Source organism: Nomascus leucogenys, chromosome 5 (assembly GCF_006542625.1).
Source record: "Nomascus leucogenys isolate Asia chromosome 5, Asia_NLE_v1, whole genome shotgun sequence".
NCBI lineage: Eukaryota > Metazoa > Chordata > Mammalia > Primates > Hylobatidae > Nomascus > Nomascus leucogenys.
The window spans coordinates 67,072,471-67,082,974 of record NC_044385.1 but is presented as its reverse complement, the minus strand read 5'-3'; positions in this window follow the sequence as shown (position 1 = coordinate 67,082,974).

Sequence of the window (10,504 nt, the reverse complement as noted above, 5' to 3'; positions counted from 1 at the left end):
GCTGGGTGTGGTGGCTCATGCCTGTAATCCCAACATGTTGGGAGGCTGAGGCAGGAGGATTGCTTGAGCCCAGGAGTTCGAGTTGAACCTGGGCAACACAGTGATGTAACTGCCCAATGGGTTCTTCTTGCCCACTGCCTCAACTGAGCCAATTTGTCAAGATGGGGGAATTGCAATAGAGAAACAGTTTAATTCATGCAGAACCAGCTGTACAGGAGACCAGAGTTTTATTATTACTCAAATCAATCTCCCCAAGAATTCGGGGTTTGGAGTTTTTAGGGGTAATTTGGTGGGTAGGGGGCCAGTGAGTGGGAGTACTGATGGGTCATGTTGGAGATGAAATCATAGGGAGTCTAAACTATCCTCTTAGGCTGAGTGAGTTCCTGGGTGGGGGCCGCAAAACCAGATGAGGCAGTTTATCAATCTGGGTAGTGCCAGCTGATCAATCCATCAAGTACAGAGTCTGCAAAAATATCTCAATCTTATCTGTGATCTTAGGTTTTACAATAGTGATGTCATCCTGAGGAGCTATTGGGGGAGGTTTAGAATCTTGCAGCCTCCAGCTGCATGACTGCTAAACCATAATTTGTAAACTTGTGGCTAATTTGTTAGTCCTACAAGGTGGCCTAGTCCCCAGGCAGGAAGGGGTTTGTTTTGGGAAAGGGCTGTTACCATCTTTGTTTCAACGCTAAACTATAAGCTCCTTCCAAAGTTAGTTGGGCCTACACCCAGAACGGGGACAGTTTGGAGATTAGAAGCAAGATGGAGTCAGATCAGATCTCTTTCACCATCATGATTTTCTCGGTTATAATTGTTGCAAAGACAGTATCAGTGAGCCCCTGTCTCTACTAAAAATCAAAACAAAAAAAAATTTTTTTAAACCTGGTGTGGTGGCGCATGCCTGTAGTCCCAGCTACTGGGGAAGCTGTGGCAGCATGTCTTGAGCCTGGGAGGTTGAAGCAGCAGTGAGCCGTGTTCATGCCACTGCAGTCCAGGCTGGGCGACTGAGCAAGACCCTGTCAAAGAAAAAAAAAAAAAAAAGGAAAGACCCTGTTATAGATTAGAAAGAGCACTGGACTTGGGGCCAGGATATTTGTGTAAATGTCCTTGTGTGACCTTTAGTGAGTCACTTACCCTTTTGTAAACCCCAGCCACAGCATGACTGCATCACTGGTTCCTTTGAACCCCCTGTGCTCCATCAGCCTGCTGGAACAGTCCACCATGCAGGGCGCCTGGTACTCTTCTTGAGCCATTGGCCCCTAGCCTAGTGCTTCGTCTAGTCTTCCTTGAGCCCCTTCCTCTCCTATCCTGACAAGGGCTGTTCCAAACTCTCATCACTCCCAAGCCTTCCACATTTCTCCTCTCCATGCCTCCCAATTTGTTCTATAAGAAACTATCGGAATTTTGCTCAGATTTTTAATCCATAGTCTACAAAGTTATCTTTTTTTTTTTTTTTTTTTTTTTTTGCACAAACTCTCATTCATTTGTCTTCTGTCCAACTTAGTTGCTGGGTCCCCTTGCCTAGCCCAATGGCTGGTGAGAATGAGGTTGGAGAAGAAACCAAGGCATTGAGAGGCCACATTACACAGGCGCTAAGAGAAAAGCAGGGACTCAGCAAAGTTCTGTCCAACTCCAAAAGTCAGGCGCTCAGCTGGTATACTGTGCAGTGCTCCCTCCCAGAGGTTTTTTTTTTTCTTGCTCTGTCGCCCAGGCTGGAGTGCAATAGCACGATCTCGGCTCACTGCAACCTCTGCCTCCTGGGTTCATGCAGTTATCCTGCCTCAGCCTCCCAAGTAGCTGGGATTACAGGCGCCCGCCACCATGCCTGGCTAATTTTTTTTGTATTTTTAGTAGAGACGGCGTTTCACCATGTTTGCCAGGCTAGTCTCGAACTCCTGACCTCAAGCGATCCACCTGCCTCGGCCTCCCAAAGTGCTGGGATTACAGGCGTGAGCCACTGAGCCCAGCCGAGGCTTCTTCTTAAAAGCAAGAGGCGCCAGACGCGGTGGCTCATGCCTGTAATCCCAGCGCTTTGGGAGGCTGAGGCGGGTGGATCATGAGGTCAGGAGTTCAAGACCAGCCTGGCCAATATGGTGAAACCACTAAAAATTCAAAAATTTAGCCAGGCATGGTGGCGGGTGCCTGTAATCCCAGCTACTTGGGAGGCTGAGGCAGAGAATTGCTTGAATCCAGAAGGCAGAGGTTACAGTGAGCCGAGATTGGGCCACTGCACTCTGGCCTGGGTGACAGAGCGAGACTCTGTCTCAAAAAAAAAGGCAAAAGGGCTACAGGAACTGGAAGTTCTTTCTTCTGAAATACATCTCCTTCTATAATATTTTATAGAAGTCACCTCTGCAGCTTAAAATCCCCCACAACAGTGGCTCTTTCTATCTTTATTTTAGGAAGAAAGAAATATATAGATGTTAAAAATGCTTCCTATCTCTCAGATGCTCAGAGAAGTGATTGTAAAATCATCTGGCTGGCACTAAATTGAGAAAGTGTCCATGCAAACTTTGTTCTGAGCGTAATTTCCTAGGAATCCTGGCCGGGCGCGGTGGCTCATGCCTGTAATCCTAGCATTTTGGGAGGCTAATGGGGGTGAATCATGAGTCAGGAGTTTGAGGCCAGCCTGACCAACATGGTAAAACCCTGTCTCTACTAAAAATACAAAAATTAGCCAGGCTTGGTGGCACGTGCCTGTAATCCCAGCTACTCGGGAGGCTGAGGCAGGAGAATCGCTCGAACCTGGGAGGCAGAGGTTGCAGTGAGCCGAGACTGTGCGACTGCACTCCAGCCTGGGTGACAGAGTGAGACTTCGTCTCAAAAAAAAAAAAAAAAAAAAAAATTCCTAGGAATCCTATGGCCTCTTGAGAACAACATTTTAGAGACATGGATCACTGCTGTCTATAGAGGTAGCTCAATTCAATAGTATTTCAGACCTAGGTTCCAAACAGGAAACACGTCAACACACTGACCTCTCTGCTCCAGGTAACCGTTTGATGCACTTGGAATTGCACCATTCAGAGATTTCAAAGCAGCTGGCTTTGTGATGGGTGGCAAGTGTGACGCAGGTCAGAGGTGAGAGGATAGACATGGAATGTCTGCATGGAAAAGCAAGCATTTGCTATTTCAACAAAATTTCACAATGCACTGGTTAATGACACTAAAAGGAGAAATAATTTCACAAAATGTATCCCTGGTTCTTATACCACATGGGGCATGTTTTAACAAAGTGAGTTAATTGGAGTTGCAAGCAGATCAACAGCATAAAACATCTCTGACTCAAATGTATTTATAGTTAATAGGAAAGAAGATGGGAGGCCGAGGCCGGCAGATCACCTGAGGTCAGGAGTTTGAGACCAGCCTGGCCAACGTGGAGAAACCCCATCTCTACTAAAAATACAGAAATTACCTGGCCATGGTGGTGGGTGCCTGTAATCCCAGCTACTCAGAAGGCTGAGGCAGGCAAATTGCTTGAACCCAGGAGGTGGAGGTTGCAGTGCAGTGAGCTGAGATCACACCATTGCACTCCAGCCTGGGTGACAGAGCGAGACTCTGTCTCAAAAAAAAAAGAAAACTTGCTTTTGATTATGCAATTTTAGTACCCATTAAATATTCTTGGCTTGCTGATGTAACTTTTATTGAAAAATCCCACAAGTCTTTTTTGGAGTCAGGTAGAATTTATATGTTATTTTATTTGTTCCTTTTATTTCTAGTTGACATATAATAATTGTACATTTTGTTGGGTACAGAGTGATATATTAATACATGTACACAATGTGTAATGGTCAAATCAGGGCAATTAGCATAGGCCTCACCTCAAACATTTCTCATTCTTTGTGTTGGGAACATTCAAAATCTCTTTTCCAGCTCTTGGAACATACACAATAAATTATTAACTATATTCATCCTACAGTGCTAGAATTTGTTCCTCTTATCTAGCTTAAATTTCATCTCTGTTGACCAATCTCTCCCTGTCTTTTCCTCCCTCTGCGTTTCCCAGCCTCTAATAACCATATGGAATTTATATTTTAAATAAATAAACATAGATTTGGATTTCTGTCAGTCTATGTAGAATAAGAGGGCGATCTGCATCCAGTAAAAGACTTGTTAGAACAATGTTTTGGGGTGGGCAATTTTTTTCATTTGTCTTTTCCTTGGCAACGTTTTAATGGTACAGGGAAAGAAATGGCGGGTGGAAGGGGGAGCGGAAGGAAGCGGGAGAGGGAGAAGGCACTGGCTGAGGCACATATTTTATGAGCCTTAAATTTGTTTTTATTTTATTTCTCTGATAGTTAGTAAGCCTTAAATTTGAATTTGTAAGACATATATTTTTTAAAGTAGAAAACATAATAGCAAATAAGGAAGAATGCTCATAATGGTTAAAATTTTATGGTTCATCAATAAGAGGAAATACTCTTCTCACATCATATGCTTTAGGACAAGTTGGCCACAATTAACAGAATGCCCAACTGTCAGTTTATTTGTTTGTTTAGAGACAGGGTTTTGCTCTGTTGCCCAGGCTGGAGTACAGTGGCGTGATCATAGCTCACTGAAGCCTTGAACTCCTGGGTTCAAGCCATCCTCCCACCTCAGCCTCCCCAGTAACTAGGACTATAGGTGTGTGCCACTATGCCCAGCTAATTTTTTTTTTTTTTGTAGAGACAGGGGTCTCACTATATTGCCCAGGCTGGTCTCAAACTGCTGGGCTCAAGTGATCTTCCCACCTCAGCTTCCCAAAGTCCTGGGACTACAGGATGAGCCAATGTGCCCAGCCTAGTATATTTATTTTGAATGTTAAAAAATCCTAGAAGTAGGAGGTTCCAGAGCTGGTTAATTTAACAGCTCAATGATATCTGGGGCAGCTTCTCTGTGAGTCTCCTAGCTTTTCCCTCATGACTACAAGATGGCTGCCACAGCGCTGCCTGTGGCATCCTCACAGGCAACATCCAAAGGCAAAAAGGAAGCACACTCACATATCTCCCTCTCATCAGGAAAACAATCTTTCCCAGCAGCCCTCTGTCAGGCTTCCTTTTGTGTTTCATTGGCCGAGAAATAGGTCTCATGCTCGTCCCAAAAATCAACACTTGGAGGAGATTGGCATTAGCGTGATTGCTTGAGAACAGGGTCAGCAAGCTTCTTCTGAAGAGAACCAGCCAGTAAATATGTCAGGCTTTGCAGGGCGTGCGGTCCCTGTCACATATATTCAGCTCTGCCATTGTATAGCCAAAGCAGCTAGAGACACCAGAAACAAATACGTATGCCTGTGTTCCAGTGTCTCTGTAGACATTGAAACTTGAATTTTATATATATTTTTACCTGTCGCAAAGAATTTTTTCTTTTTTTTTTCTCAACCATTTAAAACTATAAAAAGCATTTTGTATGGTGTGAGGCCATACAAAAACAGGTGGCAGGCCAGATTTGGCTAGCAGGCTGTAGTTGGTCAACCCCTGGTTTGGAGCAATGAGGACTCATCCCGTTGGGGCTGTGGGAGGGTCCACCTTCCTGGAGACATCACCACCCAAACCTGAAAAAAAGAAGGGCAAGGAAAGGGTTGTTGGACAACTGAGAATGTCCCATACAGCATATTAAGGATACAGGAAAATGCTGAAGGATATAATAATTTTTAAAAAGCAGATTACATGTCATATGCAGGATGATCCCCACCAATTCCGCCTGTTGAAATCCCTGCCATTCACCGAGATCTATGTTAGACGCAGTCACCTCATAGCACCTGTTTCTGATTCCTGGTTCTCGGAAAGCAAATTGGAGCATTCCTTCCTATCAGTAACAAACTTCCCTTTAGTACCTATCCTGTGTTGGATGCTGTCAACCCAAACTAACTGCTGGAAATGCAGAAGTGAAAGAGTCAGCGGCTAGCCTCAAAGAAATCATGGCCCAAGCAGAGGAGGAAGAAACAAGCAATTATAATCCAGGGGGGCATGCGGCGAGAGGCATGTGGGTAGTGAGGGCATCCCAGGGGGGCATGAATGAGGGATGGAATAGAAGGTTTCAGGGGAGGCCCACAGGAGACCTCCATGCCAACATGGATTTTGCAAAGCAAGTGGCCTTTCGTTAAGAGGATTAATGTAGGTTGGTGTATCACCTACCACAGGGGCTGGAAGACTTGCAGTTAGGCCAGGCTCTTAGTTGTAATCAAGAAAAGCACAAAAAGGATTGATTAAAAGCATTACAAGGATATAGAGTGACTCTTCTGCTTGATGGATGGGGAGGTAAAGTGCCATGAAGAGCATCCTGAAATAAGGCCCTACACCCACTGCAGACCTGGCCTGCAGTGGAAGCCACTACCACTGCCCCTCTAGAGCCCTGGATGTGATGGTTTGTGACGCTGCCCCTTCTTGTGCCAGGGTCACAGCCTGGTAACTATTGCTCCTCCGAAGCCTGGTGCCTGCGTTACCAGCATTGCCTGATACATCACTTCCACACTGCGTCCACTGCCTTGGGTTGCTCATCTCTAAGTTGGTATCTCGTGTAGACGAAGCTGATGGAGGGAGGCTGGGTCATGTGCCTGTACCCTGCTCTGCAAAGAAGCCTGGCCGAGTGTGATCTCTGGCATCTGGCAGGACTCATTCGTGTGTTAGGAAATTCCCAGAACATAGGCAAGGTTTTCAAACCCTGCTAAGCCGCCAGAAAACATGACGCGTGTCCACTCTGCATGGACTGAGCATTCCAGTCCGAGGAAACGTGCAAAGGCATAGAGGTATGAACCAGCAGAGCACGTTTGGGGAACGGTAAGCAGTTTGGTTCTGCAGGAGAGTAGAGCAGGGAGTGCTGGGAGAGTGGCTTGGAGCAGCCAGCCGGCAGGAGTCGCTGCTGAACTCATGCCCCCTGTGTCTCCAACCACAAGTGCAAGTAACTATTTTTTGTTGTTGTTGGGGGTGGCGAACAGGGCCTTGCTCTGTCACCCAGGCTGGAGTGCAGTGGCATGAGCACAGCTTACCACAGCCTTGAACTCCTGGGCTCAGGCAATCCTCCCACCTCAGTCTCTCAGTCTCCCGAGTACTACAGGTGTGCGCCGCCACCCCCAGATAATTTTTGTATTTTTCTGTAAAGATGGGGTTTTGCCATGACACCCAGGCTGGTCTTGAACTCCTGGTCTCAAGTGATCCTCCTGCCTTGGCCTCCCAAAGTACTAGGATTACAGGTGTGAGCTACTCTACCCAGGAAGGGCAAGTACTTGTATCTTAGTGTTCCCTGCTGAGGCCTAGGAGCTGTGACTTACTCCTTGTCCGGCCCAGGGCTCTGCCCCTGGTGAGTTTTAGTATCTGTCTAAAGGGATCGTCGTCATAAATCTGTTGAATTGCATCATTGTTGTGAAGTAGCAAGTGTACACAGCTTCTCTCTCTCTCTCTCTCTCTCTCTCGTGTGTAGATATCTGCAATGTACTATTTTATAATTACATTAATAATGGTTCCCCCAGTAAAAATAATCTGAATTTAGACCCTTTGTATCTAAATATTTATATGGCACCCATCACTAGATACTTAGCTGTTTATAAACATTTTTAAAGTGCTTTCATTAAATTAATTATTCTGGTCAAACATAGGCAGATACAACCATTGAAAGGACACACAAATAAAGGCCCAGCACAGTTGAGACGCCACCTTAGGACTTAGCATGCAGGCTCTGGGTCAGACACCTGAAGGGAAAATCCTAGCCTCTCTGCTTCCAGCTGGATGAGTCAGAAAAGTCTCTTGGGGTGGGAATAAGAGGAAAGATCAGGTTCTGCCAGGTGACGCTCTACGTGCTCCCTGCTCCGTGCTGCTGCTTCTCAGCTTCATGTGATTGCACCTTTGAGGACTTCCATGGGCCACATTCTAACCTTCTTATTTTATTTTATTAATTAATTTATTTCTAGAGGCAAGGTCTCGCTTTGTTGCCCAGGCTGGAGTGCAGTGGCTTGATCATAGCTCACTGCAGCCTCGAGCTCTCAGGTTCAAATGATCCTCCTGCCTCAGCCTCCTAAGTAGCTGAAACTATAGGCATGTGCCACCACACCTGGCTAATTTTTTAATTATTTTGTTGGTGTGTTTGTTTGTAGAGAAGGGGAGGGTCTCATTATGTTGACCAGGCTGGTCTCGAACTCCTGGCCTCAAATGATCCTCCCATCTCAGCCCCCCAAAGTGCTGGGATTACAGGTGTGAGCCACTGTGCCCAGCCCTAACCCTCTTATTTACAATAGTATTCCTTTCCTCACTGTGCCTTAAGTTGTAAAACATGGCCAACTCCCAAATGCACCATCATTCAAAGTATTTTGCCAACCTCTCTGTTCCAATTAAGCACTGGAAATTTGGAGATGAAAAGCCACACCTCATTCCATTCACTAAGAATCACAGAGCCAGGCACAAAGAGCTGGGAGCAGCAGTGCATGGGCACCCAGAGCACCAGGAAAGGGTCTGGAGGGGGCAAGAGCTGAGCCTTGAAGCAGGAGTAGGAGTTAGGCAGGGCAGAAGGAGGGAACACAACATAGGATTGAAGGAGGTGGGGAAGCCATGACCGTGTCTGGGAGCTACACGGGCTCTGGGCAGGGTAGGAGGAGAGGTAACGGGAAGGAGACTAGCAAAGGAGGCAGGGCTGATCTTGTGGGGTCTCACAGGCCCTGCTAAGAGAGTGTAGAGTTTCTTTAGAAGATGGTAGAGGGAGCTGCTGAGTGATGCAGACATCATGATGTGAATGTGGCTGTGTGGAGGAGGTTGACAGCGTGGACTCTGGGTCAACTGTCCAGTCCCCAAAAGCTGGCTTTCCCACCTGATGACTTCGCGATGGTGAGAAGCTCCTGTAAGCCTCAAATTTCTCATCTTAAAAAAAGAAGAATGGGCCGGGCGCAATGGCTCACACCCGTAATCCCAGCACTTTGGGAGGCTGAGGCAGGTGGATCTCTTGAGGTCAGGAGTACGAGACCAGCCTAGCCAATGTGGTGAAACCCCCGTCTCTACTAAAAATACAAAAAAAATTAGCCGGGTGTGGTGGCACACACCTGTAGTCCCAGCTACTCTGGAGGCTGAGGCAGAAGAATCGCTTGAACCCAGGAGTTCAAGGTTGCAGTGGGCCGAGATTGCGCCATTGCACTCCATCCTGGGCAAAAGAGTCAGACTCCATCTCAGAAAAAAAAAAAAAAAAAAAAAGAATGGTGTTACTTGCCTCAGAAAAATTTGTGAAGATGAGACAATACATATAAAGCACTTATTATAGCCTCTAGTACTTAGTAAGTGATCAATAAATGCTAACTATTATTGTTATTGATCATTTGAAGAACAATGATGTATATCGTTTGCCTCATTTTTTATAGTTGTGATAATGGAATGAATTAACTTTGTCAAGGCAAAAGAAGTTTAAAATGTTAGTTGTGTATCCTGATAGAAAATATAAACTTAAAAAAAATTTTTTTTTAGAGATGAGAGTCTTGCTATGTTGCTCAGGCTGTTATTGAACTCCTGGCATCAGGGTATCTTCTTGCCACAGCCATTGTGCCTGGCTAATATAAGCATTTGTTTATTCATTCCACAAATATTGATTGACCATGAAGGATGTACCAGGCACAGTTCTAGGCTCTTGGGATAAAGTAGTGAACAAGGCTGACAGAGGTACCTGCTCTCTCAGAGCTTACATTCTAGCCGGGAGGGTGATGATGAAAAAGGAAACCATGTAATTCACAAGGCCTGTAAATCCCACTAGGATAGAGAACGTGTTGTATTTGTACCCTGATCTATCTCAACTGCGTAAGACAGGGCATATGATCAGGCACTCAATGAACGTGTTGAATGAATGGAATGAGATTATTTCAGATAGTGCTGCATGCAGGAAGACAAGGAAACAGCACGACATGACAGAGTGGGAAGGTTGGCTTGGCTAGATACGGTGCACTCCTGAGAAAGCCCCGCTGAGCTAAAGTGGATGATGTGAAGGAACCAATCGTGGGACAGTCTTTGGAATGGCTATTCCAGGCCAAAGAAGATTCCGTGCCTAAGCTGAAGGCCCCGAGGCAGGGCTGTGCTAGACCTGCACAAAGAAAGATGGAAAGGAATGAATGGACCCCACAGCACAGGGACCAATCATTTGTGGGTGTTTGGCAGACCTGTCTTTTATCTAACAGGAGACTGTTTTTGCCTCCAGAGGGCACTTGAACATAACAAATGCATCTAAGGGCCAGCTTGGGTTAGCACTTAGAGAAGCAGTTTCCCGAAGGCATAACTTGAGAGGGCCAGGAATGCAAAAAGAAAATAATCTGAGATGAAGCCTTAGCTTGTTGAAATTTGAAAGCACCTCTTTTAAAAATTAAATTTTCTTGAGATAGTACAATAAGCTAGCAATGTGGGTTTTCGTACATTAGTGTTAGTTGAATAATATAGCCCTCACCCTGGTGGAGAGACAACAGAGGAGTTTGGCAGGTAGGAGAGGGGACGAAAGGCTAATTTCGAGAGGTCTTGGCAAGGGTGTCAGGCCTGGGTGAGACCCAAAGCAAGGAGGCTTTGAGAAGCTAAAA